General features: G+C 31.1%; 2 long non-coding RNA genes across 21 annotated transcripts in view; one reads left to right on the top strand and one right to left on the bottom strand.

Moving 5' to 3' along the window:
- The window catches only part of LOC143249068 (uncharacterized), a 59,204-nt gene that overhangs the window by 25,607 nt on the left and 17,080 nt on the right, over positions 1-16,517 (bottom strand). The gene's annotated exons all lie outside the window — the stretch shown is intronic.
- The window catches only part of LOC143249062 (uncharacterized), a 241,299-nt gene that overhangs the window by 221,002 nt on the left and 3,780 nt on the right, over positions 1-16,517 (top strand). For 3 of the 20 annotated variants that reach the window (XR_013027444.1, XR_013027443.1, XR_013027446.1), the window contains exon 4: positions 348-2,710. This is a non-coding gene — a long non-coding RNA (uncharacterized LOC143249062). Of the gene's footprint in view, positions 1-347; positions 3,024-9,461; positions 9,552-9,690; positions 9,808-16,517 lie in introns of those variants that run through there. The other 17 variants (XR_013027436.1, XR_013027442.1, XR_013027453.1 and 14 more) reach the window with 15 other exon arrangements.

Raw genomic sequence — 16,517 nt, 5'->3', positions numbered from 1 at the left:
ACTGGATATTTGACATAGATAGCCTAACTGCTTTGTGCTATAAAACACTAAACCAACCAACCAACCAATCTCTCAGAGACACTTACAAAACTCCCTTGCTACTTCTGATAGATTGTCCATATCAACAAACATATTAACACTGTGTATATTTTCTTGTGTGATATGTTCTTTGTTACGATACCTTCAAAAGTATACAAATGTCTAGATTTTCTCTTAGAAGCACCTTGCATCATGGAATCGTGCTCAGATGTTTGCTTTAAAACTGGTACTTGCACTATAAGTATCAACAGCATTTTGCTACCGAGTGATTCTCTTGTGCTGCTACTAATCTTATTTGTTTTTTTCAGTTGCTAGTTTCTTGTGTATCTGTTGCCATGAAACTTCCTGGTTTCTGATTTGTGAAGACCATGCTTCATGTCCAAATTAAATATTCAGGAATTACAAGGGTAATAAACATTTTTGTTAGACTACATGAATAAGTAAAAGTATTTTCTTTGTTTAACACATAGAGTTTAACATTTTTGATTGACTCATCAATAAAAGGTTATTGATACAGTCCATTGAAAGGAAGTAGTAATAAGAAAATCTACATTTTGATAATAAGGAGGAATTACAGACAAACTGGGTAAAATTATTAACAAAAATGGATAAAAACAATTGTGGATCACACTGCCATGAAAATGGAATGTAAATAGGGCATTTAAATAGAAAATCTTTTAGCTTTTATACTTTTTAAGGGTTTACTGTTGTTCTCAGAGTTTTTGATAAGACACTGAAAATATAGGGGCTAAGGATTCAAAATATGGAAAAGATTATTTGTAATATTTTTTGATATTTTAAGGGAACATGCTGTCATAAAATTAAGAACAGGGAATTCTAGGTGTGATTGATCTGTTCATTTACTGATTTAGCCCCTGAGGTGCCTTTCAAGATGAAAATTTCAGTTAGAGTTATTCTGGTAGAAATTATTTTTACAATACTTTCTTTCTGAACTGTAGTTGATTATTAGAAAGTACCAAAATATTTAGAGTTGTATCACTTCACTTACATTTCTTATACAACCACAAAAAGCAAATATTTGGCTGTGAATATAGACAGTTTTTCTAAAAGTTCTTTAAACACATTTTAAGGGTGTTGAGTGTTGATATAATTACTAGAACCTTCTTTATTATAAAAACTTTTGTTCTTGAGAATGATTGCATGAGAGATTGAAATGTTGCACTTGTTTTTAAAATATTCCTTCTTACTATAAAGGTGTAACTTCCAATAATCTTACAGCAGTGTTGGTATTATGAGTATTTATCACATTTTCAAACAATTTTCCCTTTTTATGTACTTGTTAAGAGCAGAATGACTTTATAACACCCCTATGTCAAAAGTTTGAATGAGTTATTCATGTTTTTGCACTTGTTAACAGAGTTTTTAGAATTCTTGCACTATCACCAGCAGCACAGTGTGTGGACTTTTAATGCCAGAAAATTGGTTCTGTGTTCTGATACACATGGTGGGTAAGCAAAGATAGCCTATTGTGTATATTTGTGCTTAATTACAAACACATAAATACTTAGAACTCAACAAAACATTTTGTTTCTGAACAGAATTTAAAAAAATTATACAACAGACATAATTGAAACACAAATTAAATTTTTATTTTCTTATTCATAATTGTATGCAGTGGACAGACATCTATATTCACAAATAATATTATCCTACTAGTAAAATGTGTAAAAAATTGAAATATATAGAGTTGACATTTCAAGTCATAGTCTTAAACTGATGACATTTGAATTCATGTTTGGAAAATTCCTTGTAAACAAATTTTCAATATTTGTGTATAGTAAGAGATATGATATCAGCTTGGTGAATAAGTATGACTTGTATAGAGATTTCTAAAGCTAACTGTGATAGAAAATTGGCTCAGCTCAATGCAAACCTAACTGACAGCTGTCTGTTGTTTTCAAGTAATGTTATTATAAGGTTGATAGTGTTGTTACATTTATTAAACAACAACAAAATAAAAATCAAACTTCTTTAAAGCCTCTGTTTGTATGTAATTTTCCTTTAAGTATTGTATAAGAAAGATTTAATACCAAACTTAAAATACTGAGTAACGATGTGTGCTTGTGAACAAATTTTGTACTGTGTCTTTTTTGTGTAAGTATTAAAATTGATGTGTGGGTTAAAGATAAAAAAGTAGTTATATTTTAGTGTCTTTATTTTTCTTTCAAGTGAATAAAAAGTATTACATTTGTTCAGAAAGTGAGATAGAAAAATAACACTTTCATTTAATATATATTAATTAGAGCATAACCTACTATTTTGTAACTTTGATCTTCATCTACATATTCAGAGTAAATCAATGGATCATTGTGATATAATTTTTGAGCAACAAAATCTTTGAAAATGCAGAATAACTTTTTATAAACAAGTACTTGTGTTGAGCTGTACCTCATGTTTAAATGTTCTAATGCTGTGTTTTTATCACCCAGATAAATCATGATTCTAGCCTATCTAAAAGTTTACATTGGATAATACACTCCTTTCTTACATGTGGTAAAGCAGAATTTTGTATTATATCAGTGGTGTTGTGTCATGACTATCTGCACAAACAGAAACAAGCTTCAACAAGCTGGGCATTGTCTATGTGAATTGAACCATCTGCCAAGATTCTGTGATTTTGAATGTGTGAGGACACTCTTGTAAGTGGAAAGTAAGTTAATTTCTATAGTATTTAGTATCTGCTTAGTTTCATGTAACTTTAATAAGTTTAAACATTTCAAGTAACTTGTCATTCAGTTTGTTGAAAAAATTTTGGTACCATTCAGCAATTTAACCAGCATTTATTTATTAGCATGTTAAGGTAATTAAAAAGCAACACTAACCAAAGTGAATAGTGATATTTATATATATATATATATATATAAATAGACCAAAATTTCCATGTTAGTCACATACCACACTCAGTTATTTATTGAGTCTTGGAATTTAAGATGTATTTATTAATAATTAAGTAATTTGCTTAAATTTAAATTATCTAAGTTTTGAATAAGGCTTAATAGGAACTGAGAATGTCTTTCTATATGTATATTTTAATTTACAATACATTTTCATACTCCTATCATTTTATAATAAGTGAATATTGTTTTTGACTTTTTTCATCTTCAGTTTAACATGTGTAAAGAATAGATGTAGATGACTTAATACAGAGAAAAGTGATGGAATGTGGAAATAAACATAATACATTGAATAGTTATATAGTTGATTCTCTGTAAGTACTGACCTCCACTAGTGCAAACAATAACTAATTTCATAAACCAATCACACTGATATAAAAATAAGTCTTGCTGGTACCTTGCCATTGTTTTTTAAATTTTAACATTGTGCCCTCTTGTCATAATGGGGTATAAACATTGTTTAATGAAATTTAGTCAACTTATTCTAACTTTGGTAGTGAGGAAAGCTGAAGAATACTAGTAAATAAAAGGCTGTTACTGATGGAATTTTGGCAAGCAATAGTTTTAACTTTGTTGTATACATTGATCAAAGTGAAAGAAACTTAAAATTTAAAATGAATAAACATAAGTAAAGTGTTGAGAAAAAAAGGTAAAATTCCAACATTACGTGAACATGCATATCGTATCAGTCTTATCATTTATTGGAAAAGAACTGTTATTTTGGATCAATTGAATGAAATAACAGCTGGAAATATCGGATAATTTACGAAAGAAATGAAAGTGAAAGTAATTATAAATAAAGATAAAGGTTTGGCAAGTCAACCAGTATATGAATGACATGTTTTTCTGAAAGTTCAGTGTATTAACTAAGTACTCGCATGATCAGTGGCTTTTTACATATTTATGGTTTCCATGTAGAGTACCTGGTTTGAGACTATTTAAACTTTCCAAACAACATTGATCACTTGAGTGCCTCAATTAAACTGTACCCTTGTTAATTATGGAGTACCTGAGGGTCAGTGCTTGGGCTTTAGTTCTTTCATACTTACATTGATCATATTGCTTGAGGCATGTCATGAGAGTTTACTGAGTTATATTCAAAATTTAATAAAGTTACTTTTATTATCATGGTAAGTAAACTTGGCAACAAAACTTAGCTTGTAAAATAAATTTGGAAATTATAGTTTTAATTTCCTAGTTTTATAAGACAACATTTAAAAATGTCTTCAATTTTCCATTGTTTCAGAATTGTGATAATTGCATTTTAAGTATTTTCTCTTCTCTTATTTATTGACCACTTCTTGAAGATCTACAAAATTTGACACAAGTCGCTCATTGTAATATTGTTATTACTCAGACAAAGTATAATTTTTTTATAGCCTTCAATCTTATTTGGTTACAGAGCTATAAACTAGAAAATCAAGTCCCTTTAGCCACACCCACAATTAAGTTTTCTCTTTCACAAGTTTCCAATATTTAGTTCTCTTTGATATTTAAAATTATATTACTTTTAACCAACAGAAATCCAAATATTATATTACATAATTTTCTGTTCAGGAGTTTGTTTATTTTGCTTCCAGTGCAAATTTTATTCCCACAGGAAACACATTTGCAAGTTTAGCTAAATTTTTATTGGGTCTTACTGAATGGTAAGAAAGCCAGAAAATTTTGATAGTCCTAGGACAATATGTGCTTTAAGCATGCTATTTTGTATATTTTGTTGCATTTTTGATTAACTAAAAATCATTTAGTGCAGTAATACCATTATAATAATAGTTTTAATTAAGAGTTGATAAAAAAAAAGACCCAGATAAGTACTATATTTTTAGTTTTTCATGTGTATTATTTATTATTATAAAGGTAAATAAAATATAAGTTTTAGATTAGGTTAAATAAATAAAAAAACAAAACGTTTTCCTGTGATATTTTCATTAGTAACCAATGCATTACATAATTTCTTCAGGTAACGTAAGCTACATGTTTACAAAGTGGTTCACAACTTGTGTAGTGATATCATCAGTTAGACACAGTTCAAAAAGCAATAAAATTTAAGCATAAATATGCATGTATTGTTAAGGGCTTAAAGCTGTTTGAGATAGCCAAATGTGTCGTGAAGTTACCAGATTGTACTGGTGAAAAAATAAAATAATGAGTTTTCATGCTTCAGACTCCAAGCCCAGTATCAACATCAATGATTAGTATAATATAACAAACTACTGGATATGATTTTTACATTCTACTGTGCTCTACTACATATTAAATATTAAAAACGTTTTACACAGAATACAGTAAAATAAATGGTAAAACAAATAAAAGAAGCACATAATTTCTTTGTACACGTTTTCTATTGAGTGGAGAAAATAAAATCTGAGGTCAATATAATACTGGGATACAGTAGACATGGGGATGGATCATGTTAAATACCATTTACAATGGTGGTCCAAAGAGCCAATACAATTTTTATAGCAATGTCTCCCTGTGATTAATCAAAGCAAGTAAATTCCAGACAACTGCCTCCATGCTAAAACATAAGAATTAACAATATTTTCTGAAGATGCCCACCATAAATTACACTAGAAATTATTCATCCTTTTGTAAATTTTTCAACTGTCAGAAGTCATGCCTCCTGTATGTGAAATAATACAAAACAGTCACCCTTCAAATACATTTAGTAAAATTATACATTTTTTTAAACCATCAATATCAGTACTAGTCTTGAAATAAATATAAAACTATAATTGTGTTAACAGGTAAAGTCAGATTACCTGATGTAAACAGGTTCATTTTCACTACAAATTATAGAATTAACAGAAATACAGGCTTTTAGTTTGCTAAGATCTATTGTTTTAAAGTTTATCATATTACTTTTGTTATTTTAATGTTTAGTCATGAACTATATGCATACACAAACATGTTCTTGCCCTGAGGAAATATTATAATTTAGGGAAACAAAAGTTTTACTGAATAAGATAACTCTGTTAACAATTTCCTCAGAATTAGTTTTCAACTGATGTCTTACTTGTAACTGATATATACTTGTACAAAACGTTTCTTTCCATATTTAACTTAAAAACAAACTCACTTTATTATTATAATTATTTTATCCATTTACCTGAAACAAGACAGCTGTCACCTGGTGTACATTAATAAATACAATAGATTCTTATTCAGTCTTTTTTAATTTTGAAATCAATGTATCTTAAATATTCAGTGACATGGTAATTCTGATTATAGCTGTAGGCAAATAAAAAAATCTGAAAAATAATAAAGCTCAACTGAAATTCACGAGAAAAAACAAACTTTAAACAACAAAAGTAGACACCTTAAGTCATGAACTTCCTAAACTTTAAACAACAAAAGTAGACACCTTAAGTCATGATACAACCACTCCTCCTATACAAACTTTAAACAACAAAAGTAGACACCTTAAGTCATGATACAACCACTCCTCCTATACAAACTTTAAACAACAAAAGTAGACACCTTAAGTCATGATACAACCACTCCTCCTATACAAACTTTAAACAACAAAAGTAGACACCTTCAAGTCATGATACAACCACTCCTCCTATACAAACTTTAAACAACAAAAGTAGACACCTTAAGTCATGATACAACCACTCCTCCTATACAAACTTTAAACAACAAAAGTAGACACCTTAAGTCATGATACAACCACTCCTCCTATACAAACTTTAAACAACAAAGTAGACACCTTAAGTCATGATACAACCACTCCTCCTATACAAACTTTAAACAACAAAAGTAGACACCTCAAGTCATGATACAACCACTCCTCCTATACAAACTTTAAACAACAAAAGTAGACACCTCAAGTCATGATACAACCACTCCTCCTATACAAACTTTAAACAACAAAGTAGACACCTTAAGTCATGATACAACCACTCCTCCTATACAAACTTTAAACAACAAAGTAGACACCTTGAGTCATGATACAACCACTCCTCCTATACAAACTTTAAACAACAAAAGTAGACACCTCAAGTCATGATACAACCACTCCTCCTATACAAACTTTAAACAACAAAGTAGACACCTTAAGTCATGATACAACCACTCCTCCTATACAAACTTTTAAACAACAAAAGTAGACACCTTAAGTCATGATACAACCACTCCTCCTATACAAACTTTAAACAACAAAAGTAGACACCTTGAGTCATGATACAACCACTCCTCCTATACAAACTTTAAACAACAAAAGTAGACACCTTGAGTCATGATACAACCACTCCTCCTATACAAACTTTAAACAACAAAAGTAGACACCTTGAGTCATGATACAACCACTCCTCCTATACATTTACCTCTTTCTAAATTTCTTTGTAGGACAACACAAATTACAAATATATTGTTTCTGCTTTATAAGAAGTAGAAATACAACATTAAAATCTCTTTACCAGATTTTACAGAAGTGTACTGTTACACAAGATATAACACAGAAACTGAAATTAACACTTCCATAACTGGTTTGTGTTTTCAACATGAACTTGTAACCATAATATAACTAGGAATATATATATGCACCATAACAGTGATAGTACCTAATGTAGCTTCACAAGACTTGGCATACAGTAGGCAAATCCTTTGCAGACAAAAGAATTGGAATTTTCGATTATGTACTTTTATTAACATTTTGCCATAAGTATATGGAGTAAGATGATTAACTGGTCTGAATGCAAAGTGATTTTCATGTTAAAAATATTGTTGTCATCTGAAACTTTCCAAACTTTATTTGCATAATCTCTGAAATTTTCTAAATCAGTGTGAAATGATTTGTTTTCAGAGACATTTTGTATTACCTCTCTTATTTTCTCTACCATGACACTATACTGGGTTGGTGGACTTAACTGACCTCCCTACCTTCATATAAAGTTAAGAAATAAACCTCAATTACATTTTTTTCTGGAATGATATAAAGTTGTAATGGAATACTAGAACTGTTTATTTTCAATACCTTATAGCTTGTAACAGTATACATCTACTAATACATAATGTTATTGTTTATTGCTCCTTGAATGGTATAATGTATAATCCAGTATGGGTGATTTTTCTGTGATTTTTTTTGAATTGTGTATCAGTTCTAGTAATTTAGGACTCAGCACATGAAACAAAACAGAAACTCAACATATTAAGAAACCAAATAAACACAGCCACAAAGCTATGTTCACCTGATAAAATTAATGATGAAATCAACAAAATAAAACAACACTTCATCAACAAATTTCCTCAAAAAACTGTTAAAAATTATACTCGCACACCTAGATCAACAAGAGACAAACATTAGTAAATCCCAAAATACAACAGACTACAAAATCGTATACTGCTGCATATGATATGTTTTCAACATCAGCAAAAGAAAATAACCAACATTTGAGTAAAAACATGTAAAAACACAACATTCTAGTAAACACCAAATTTATTCAAAACTAAGTTCAAAACTAAAGTCCACACAATGTAAAAACTAAACTGGCAAACACAACACTAACATAATTTATAAAATACAATGAATATACTATACCCAATACTATATTGAGAAACAAACAGAAAAATGGAAACTAGATCCAAAGAACAAATCACACATTTTTGAACACTGCAAATCAAATAAACACAGCATTACCATAGAAAATCCCCATTTACTAAGTTAGAAAACAAATGCAACTTCAGAGAAGCCCTGCTTATACAGCAACTAAAACCAATATAAAGGAACACCTTTATACCTATACTAATTAATAACCTAACATCCACCTGTAACGCCCCCTACAATCCTGTACCCATTTATACTCTTGTCCCTAAAATGTGTCTGCCAACAGTCACATTCAAACTTTCTCTTTCTTAAATTGAAGATGGCCCAGGAAGGTCAAAATGCTGTTCTCTCTTTATCAATAAAAGTATTAATACCCATACCAGCTGTTCTTAGATACATTATTATTTCAAGTGGGTTTCTCTCCATCAAGAATTACTTCTTATAAACAGTTTCCCAACACAGTAAAAGAATCAGACAAAACTTTAAGAAATATATAAACAACTCAAGAATTTTACAATATTTTTCAAGAATATAGACATTTTTAAAGTGGATTTAAGCAATATATTGATTGAATAAATTGAGGTTTTCTGTAGACTTCTCTTGTCTCTTAAGACAACATGAATAGAGCTTTATGCTAAGACTTTTAATGCCACTTTTAATACTAATAAAGTGCTTATCTAGGACATCTTTTATTTGCTATCAACATTCAATAATACTTAACCCTACTTTTTATAGTAACAGTAGTAATACACTAAATAATGCACCAAATAACACAGAATAATAGCAGGCAATATCTTTTAACTATCACATTTTTTTTTCTTGCTAACTGTGTGACAAGAGTCACTAAAAATTCATTTAAGCTTGTCAGTATGTTTCTCTTAAAAATAAAACTTTAATCAAAAGCAAAATTGATAATTTACAGTAAAGAAGATAATATAATGCATTGTTTGATAAAGTAAACCCTTGGATTTCTACTGGTTAAAGAAAATATAGTACTGAACACCAGAGAGAACTCTTGGAAATATCTGAAGAAGAGGATGTGATAGGTGAGTGTTGAAAGAAGAGGCTGATTGTTTATTTTGTGGTCTGTAATCAAATCAGATTGAAAGCTTTAAAAATTATGCATTACCTCAATGACAACAATGTTATACCAAGTAATTTAAGTTAAATTTCATATTTTTCCAGAGGTGGTGAAGAAGTCAGAGATAAGAGAATGCCAAGAAAGACAATGACTCAATTATCACAAATGGAAATTTTTTTAATACTGCCTTATAAAATTAAAAATTTGAAATTATTATTACACTATTAAAATATGGATTATTAGCTACATTTTAAGCTATATTTATTGCTATACCATGAAAATGTAGTTTAATTACATTTAATTGTAATTTACTAACATCTTGTGACATGCAAAGTAAAAAATGTCAGTGGAGAGATGGTTAGCTAATAAGAAGAGCTCTTTACTAGAAAATGAAAGCACTGCCACTATATTTTAAATTGTTAAAACGTGAGGAAAAACACAGAACATAAACTATGATCATTTAATAATAGGTGGACTGAAAAGTTATTGTTATTAGATACTGATAATCAAACTCAAATTAAATATTTTTAAAAAGCTGTATCTGTTTTTGGCAACACACATGATAGTTACAAGTTATAATTTTCCAATACTGAAAATGTATTTCTGATACATACTTATACTTCTCTCACAACAGTAGCTATTCTCGTTCAGTGCTGTTTATTTGCATATAATGCATGTGACAAGCCTTTTGCCCTCCTCCTTCCATATTGAAGTTGCATGATTCCAACATGTGTCTCATGAAAAGCCATCATGTGTAGCCTCTTCACCAATAGGAGAATGATATGCTCACATGACACATGTGATTCTCTCTTCAGTCCTCTAACAAACCACCACTTTGAAACTTGGCAGATGTCAGCACTGGAGAAAAGTGGAGAGGAAGGGTAGGAAATTATAATTACTCATCAGAAACACATTTTCAGTGTAGGAAAATTATAACTTCTGATACATTACATACCTCCTCTCACAAAATAAAACGGGATCAGTGCAAGCATATGATGTATACCCCTGAAACAGAGATTTAAAGAGGAGAAGCACACCATTTCTGAGTCAATGATACTTTTTTACCCGTGTGTGAAATGTGTAAGATATAAGGGTGGAAATTAAGAAGAGCACATCCAAGTAAGACAGAACGTTGTAGGAAGGTAATCCTAACCAGCAGAAGATATTGTAACTTAATCCTACAATGATAAAAGTGGTTATAGCACAGTGGACCATTCTCATTAAGCCCACTACCTCCAAATCCTTCTTGTGGGGTACAGACATTTATGCAAGGGTAAGGAGAGGATCATATCATCTTCATCTCAAACCCAAAAACTGGGAGAGTGAAAACCACTTGATTTTGGGTACGACACTAGATTAGCTCTGAGCTATCAGTCCAAATACTTGACATCTGGTATCAAAAGGATGTCTGTTTCATGTAATCAACTCCTCCAACTGTGAAACAGAATGGGGCCATCCAAATGGCAATAACATCCCTGTAAAAGAGAGGACAAGGATAGTTTGGAACAATCCCACTTTTCCTTGCTGTGACCCACAACACAGATGGAAAAAATCAAGTCAGGAAGATAAACAACCTGAAACCTGTGTGAAAACTTATGTTGACTAATTCACTCTAAATCCAAAATCTGCTCATAGGGTACAGACATCCACACTAGGATAAAAAAGATGGTTCCCAATTAAAAGAGGTGAACTACATTTTGACTTCTCACTCAACTGTATGGATTATTGCAAAATTGGTGGCTATTATATCATAAACACCTGCAAAGTACCACCTACCTACTCTGAAACTGAATGGTTATTGTGTGAAGCTTGTTCAGCAGGGTGCCACAAGGGTCTACCACCCTAGTAACTTGGAACTGAAATGATTAAAGAAGGGTGAGAATGCATTGGAGAGTCCAGAGGAATTTATCACAAGAAGTATTGCAATGAGTGACCACTAAACATTACTTTCAAAAACAGACCATAATGAGTTATTCACTCTAGGCATGGATAGCAATCTTCTTCTGCTTTACCCATGCAGTCTATGGGTGATACAATCTGAGACAGACATGTTTATGAAGTAAAATACTGCAAAGATATTCACTTTCAAGCAATAATGTGGAACACCTCATCTCCACAGTGAGCATGCACAACCATTCCAGGAACTTGGAACTGGAATGTGGCAATGAATCCCATACTCCACTTGAAGAAAGGAGGGTGACAATACATCAGGTAGTCCACAGGAATGTTATCACAAGAAACATTGTGATGGGTAACCACCAAACCTTATTTTTAAAAACAGACCTTAACGAGTTATTCCCTCTAGGCATGAACAACAATCTCCTTCTGCTTTACCCACACAGTCCAAGAATTCTGCAAAGTTATTCACGTTTAAACAATCTTGTGTAACACCACATCTTTGCAGTCAGTATGCAAAGCATGGAAGATAAAGTGCAAGTTGACATGGCTGTACAATGTGGATTTAGAGTCAAGAATATCTTGTCAGGCATCACTCACCACAGAGTGGAATCCATGTGATGAAAAGTAAATAAAGAAATAAAGTATGAATCAACACTTACCAGCTAGAGTTGCACCAAAGACTGAATAACAGCCACAAGTGGTACACAAGACTCCAGTGAAGAGGAAACCATGATATGATAAAGATAGTGAGAGATGAACCTGTACAAGTAATGGTTCATATGTCAGATTGCATATTCTTCTCCACTGGACAATGCAGATGAAAACCAATGGAAAAAGTGAGGTGTCAAATTTGTTGAGATAACAATGTCTGGGAGGAAGAAGGTAGGGAAGAATAGGCCAACCAAACCATAGGGTGGACCCAACTGGTAAGAGTAGAGGGTGAAAGATATGAAGGGTGGAGGATTGTCAGAGGATAAAGAAATGGAAACTGTTCCCTGCAAGTTAGTAGTGTAGGCTATATAAGAATGAAGAACATTGACTAGACATAGAAGCACATTTGAATCTTGGTCAAAAACAAAGATGGGAATAGAAGAAAAGAAAGAACATCCCTCCCAAGCTGCCAAAGATTTTGAGTGAAAAAAACAATCTGAATAAAGGAGAATGTGGGTAGGTTGACAAAGGATAAGTGAAACTTCAATGGTAAACAAATCTGATCTTTAGCATCCACAGGATAAGAGAAAAAGGAAATATGACTTAAGGGAAAAATTAAAGACGGAAAATGAGAAAAATGGGTTAAACAGGGGTAAAGGAAAATTGAGCCACATTAATGTCCCAATCTGGAAGGGTAAGATGTCTGGGAGGGTGATGCATCTAAAAAGAAAGTATAAGAATGTTAAGAATAGGGAAAGTAAAAGTTCTACAGTATGGGAAAACAAAAGGTATGGGATAAATATGAACATAAGAATCAGGTTGAAGAAATAAAATTAAAGCAAAGAATAACTACTTCATGAGAAAACAAAATCAAACATACAGCAATAAACAAACAAAAGAATATGTCTGAGCTCAAATACTGCTGACCAAGGAATTATAATACAGTAGATGATTGCAGAGGAAGTCACATGCATCACATGATTATATCATACTCTTGCTAATGAAGAGTTCATGCATGATGACCTACAAGAGATGCATGTTGGAATCTTGCACTTCCAACAGATGGAGAAGGAGGAGTGGAAGGCTTGTGGAATGGATAAAGAAAAGTTTTAATATAGAGGGTACCACTGAACAAGAACAGCTAGTTTTGTGAGAAGAAGGTAAATATGATACCAGAATATAATTATCCATCATACAACCACATCAAGAGATGAAAAACATATGAGTAACTGTAGCATTGGCTGTGTTTAATTTTTATCAGATTTATCATAAAACATTTTGGAATTTGTTTTTCAAATACTAAAATGTAAACATTATAATTAATTTCAAAATTGCCTCAAACGTATTACAAAATGATATTAATCTTACATATTCAATTACATTCCTATCTTCCAGCCTTACCACAAATAGTACCTTTAGTAACCTTTAAACTGTTATCTTCCAAAATTTGAAATATCCTACTTCAAAAGGGATCTGGTATAATATTATTTTAGAAATTAAGTTTTGAGCATTGCTCACTGACTTACTTTGTAATTAGTTCCTTCAGAGCAATTAAACACAACAAACCAAACTGCAAATGACTTGGCTAAATCTTTTTTAGTTTCTGTTTTCCCAGTCCCTGCAGGGCCAGTAGCTGCTCCCCTAAGTTTAATTCAAGAGCACCCATCATATATAAGTAGCAGTGATCTTTTGCGGAGACAAAAATGTAAAATGTGGTTTCATTAGTTATCTTGTATCACTTTTCAGTGGATTGTGGGTACATCACTTTGAATACTCTTTATAACTTATTACAGTGTAATTAACAGGTTAACTCTTAAGAAAATCACATATATATTATAATACTTTAACTTCTGATTTACAAACTAACAAAGAAAAATAAAATGCATTATATTAGTAACAAAAAATAAAGATTTTGGATTAATAATAATTTATTTCAATGTCATATCTGTTTTATCAATTGGTTATCTTGTCAGTTGTATGACATATCTGCCACTCATAATGCAAACCATTTATCTGCATACTTTTGATAAGACATGTTCAGACTGGTTACAAGTTTACATTTGGTGTCATATTACTTGATTGAAATTATTTAAAGGTGCATTTTCAACAAGTTGAAAGGCAAGTTAATTCAAAAACATACACACACACACACACACAGAAGACTATTATACACATTTAAATGTTGGTTAGAAAGGCCTGTCATTACAGAAGAACAAACAATCTGGACTTTTATTTTTTGATTTTAATTATGCTACAGTGTTTTGGCAGACTTTAATATAAATAAGAAAGCATCTGGAGGAACGTATCTATTACTGATTCTATAACAAAATTATATATCACAGTGAATGAGACCCTAACGATGTACATTTCACTCTAGTATCTAGCAAAGGGGGACTGTATATTAAATAAGTATCTATATTTAGCACTTACAGTAAAGGGAGAAGAAAAGCTAAACAAGATCCTCACAGTGAGTGGAGTGTTCCACCAGACAAGGAAAAGAACCAAGATATTCATAGCTGTAATTATACTCATATATTGAAATCCTAACAATACAGTTATCAGCATACACATCCAAGTAGTATCTCAACTATTTCAACCACTCAAACTGTCATTCCTGGTGACCTCAAAAAAATATGGATATTATTTAATTTTTTTTTTTACATGTTATACCTGCTGAATCATTTAAATTACAAAACAATTTCCAAGGACAGAAGCTGGGAAGGCAGAACAAGCAACATTTTAGATGGATTATCCATATCCTAAGATAAAAGAAATGGCTTTTAAAATCTGGATTCCTACACCAGTGTTTAATTTTTTGTACATGATACAAACTGAATTATTTAAATTACAAGGTAATTTTCAATACTCCTCATAAAATATACCATGAAGTTTGCACAGCTAATTGTTTTTATTCTTTCTTTATATTTATTTCAAGCATGCATTGCAAATTTAAAAGTATTATAGTTTCCAGTAATTTTATTTCCTAATGTAAAAGGTTTTCTAAAGTAATAAGAATTTAATTTAGTCACGGCATTTCTTAAATTCTGTTACATAATCTATATTACAATTTTGTATGTTAAAAACTGAATAAAAAAAAGCTATATCACATTCAACAATTCAACCATCAGTGATACAATGTTAATATACTAGTTTTAAATAAATAATATTAACATGAAACAATTTTATTTTAAAGTAAGGTACATAATTTGATGTTAACAAAATCATTCACATAATACTAATTTTTTTAATGGCTTGAACAAATCAATACACAACAATGTGCAGGCTTCAATAATATTTTTTGTTTCTCACATATGCTTAAGACAACTAGAAAAATGTTCAAATTTGTATAAAAGCCTACAAAACTATCTTAAATGATCAGGAATTTAAAAACTGTTTTAAAGAGTGGGTGTGAGACTACAGAAAAGGTGGAACAATAAAGATATGTTCATTATCCCTTATTTTTATCTCCTGAATATTATTTACATATTGATTACTAACTCCAAACAACACACAAATTTCAAGGAACATCTCATCACATTTTTTCATGATGCCTTAAACCTTGTGTTAGACCACTACTTTAACCAACCAAATCTTTATAAAAGATTTATAAAATGCTTTATATACACACAAGGTTATTGACAAATAAAATACATTTTCCACAGGTGTGATTCAAGATTTTTATGAATATGTGTACATGGAGTTAGGATAAAATTGTCTTCTGCTGAAAATCTGTCATTCTATTAATTATGAAAACTTCTGACAATAATAATGCATCTTGTCAAACTATGTTCTAAATTAAATAAACCAGCTTGTGTGGAGTTATGATTAAAAAGGGACAATTATTTTAAGCACTGAATACAACTGCAATACACGAGTATACTGAACTTTGTATACATGTTTGACTTGTTTTAATACATTATTTTAAAACAAGTAGACTGTGCTGTTTGTTTACTGTTGAAAGTTATTACCTACTGTAAATAATCTGGCCTACATACATAAAAACCTGACATTAGAGCACTTGTCCAACTCTGAGCTTTGTTTGTTTTGAATTTCACACAAAGCTATTCAAGGACTATATTTGCTAGCCGGCCCTAATTTAACAGTGTGAGACATGAAAAAGGCAGCCAGTCATCACCACCCACTGCCAATTCTTGGGCTACTCTTTCACCAACGAATAGTGGGATTGAATATCAATGAATATTAGCATGTTTGGTGCAACCAGGATTCGAACCCGTGACCCTCGGATTAAGAGTCGAATGCCTTAACACAGTTGGTCATGCCGGGCCTCAACTCTGAGCTAAAGAAATACAAAAAAAACTTGGATTATCACAACCTTTTAATGTGCTCACAACCCCATTTATGTCAAGAAGTTTGGTCACCC

The sequence above is a fragment of the Tachypleus tridentatus genome, chromosome 4 (assembly GCF_004210375.1).
Source record: "Tachypleus tridentatus isolate NWPU-2018 chromosome 4, ASM421037v1, whole genome shotgun sequence".
NCBI classification, from domain to species: Eukaryota; Metazoa; Arthropoda; class Merostomata; order Xiphosura; family Limulidae; genus Tachypleus; species Tachypleus tridentatus.
The sequence above is the reverse complement of the archived record's forward strand: the minus strand, read 5'-3'. Positions and strand labels throughout refer to the sequence as shown.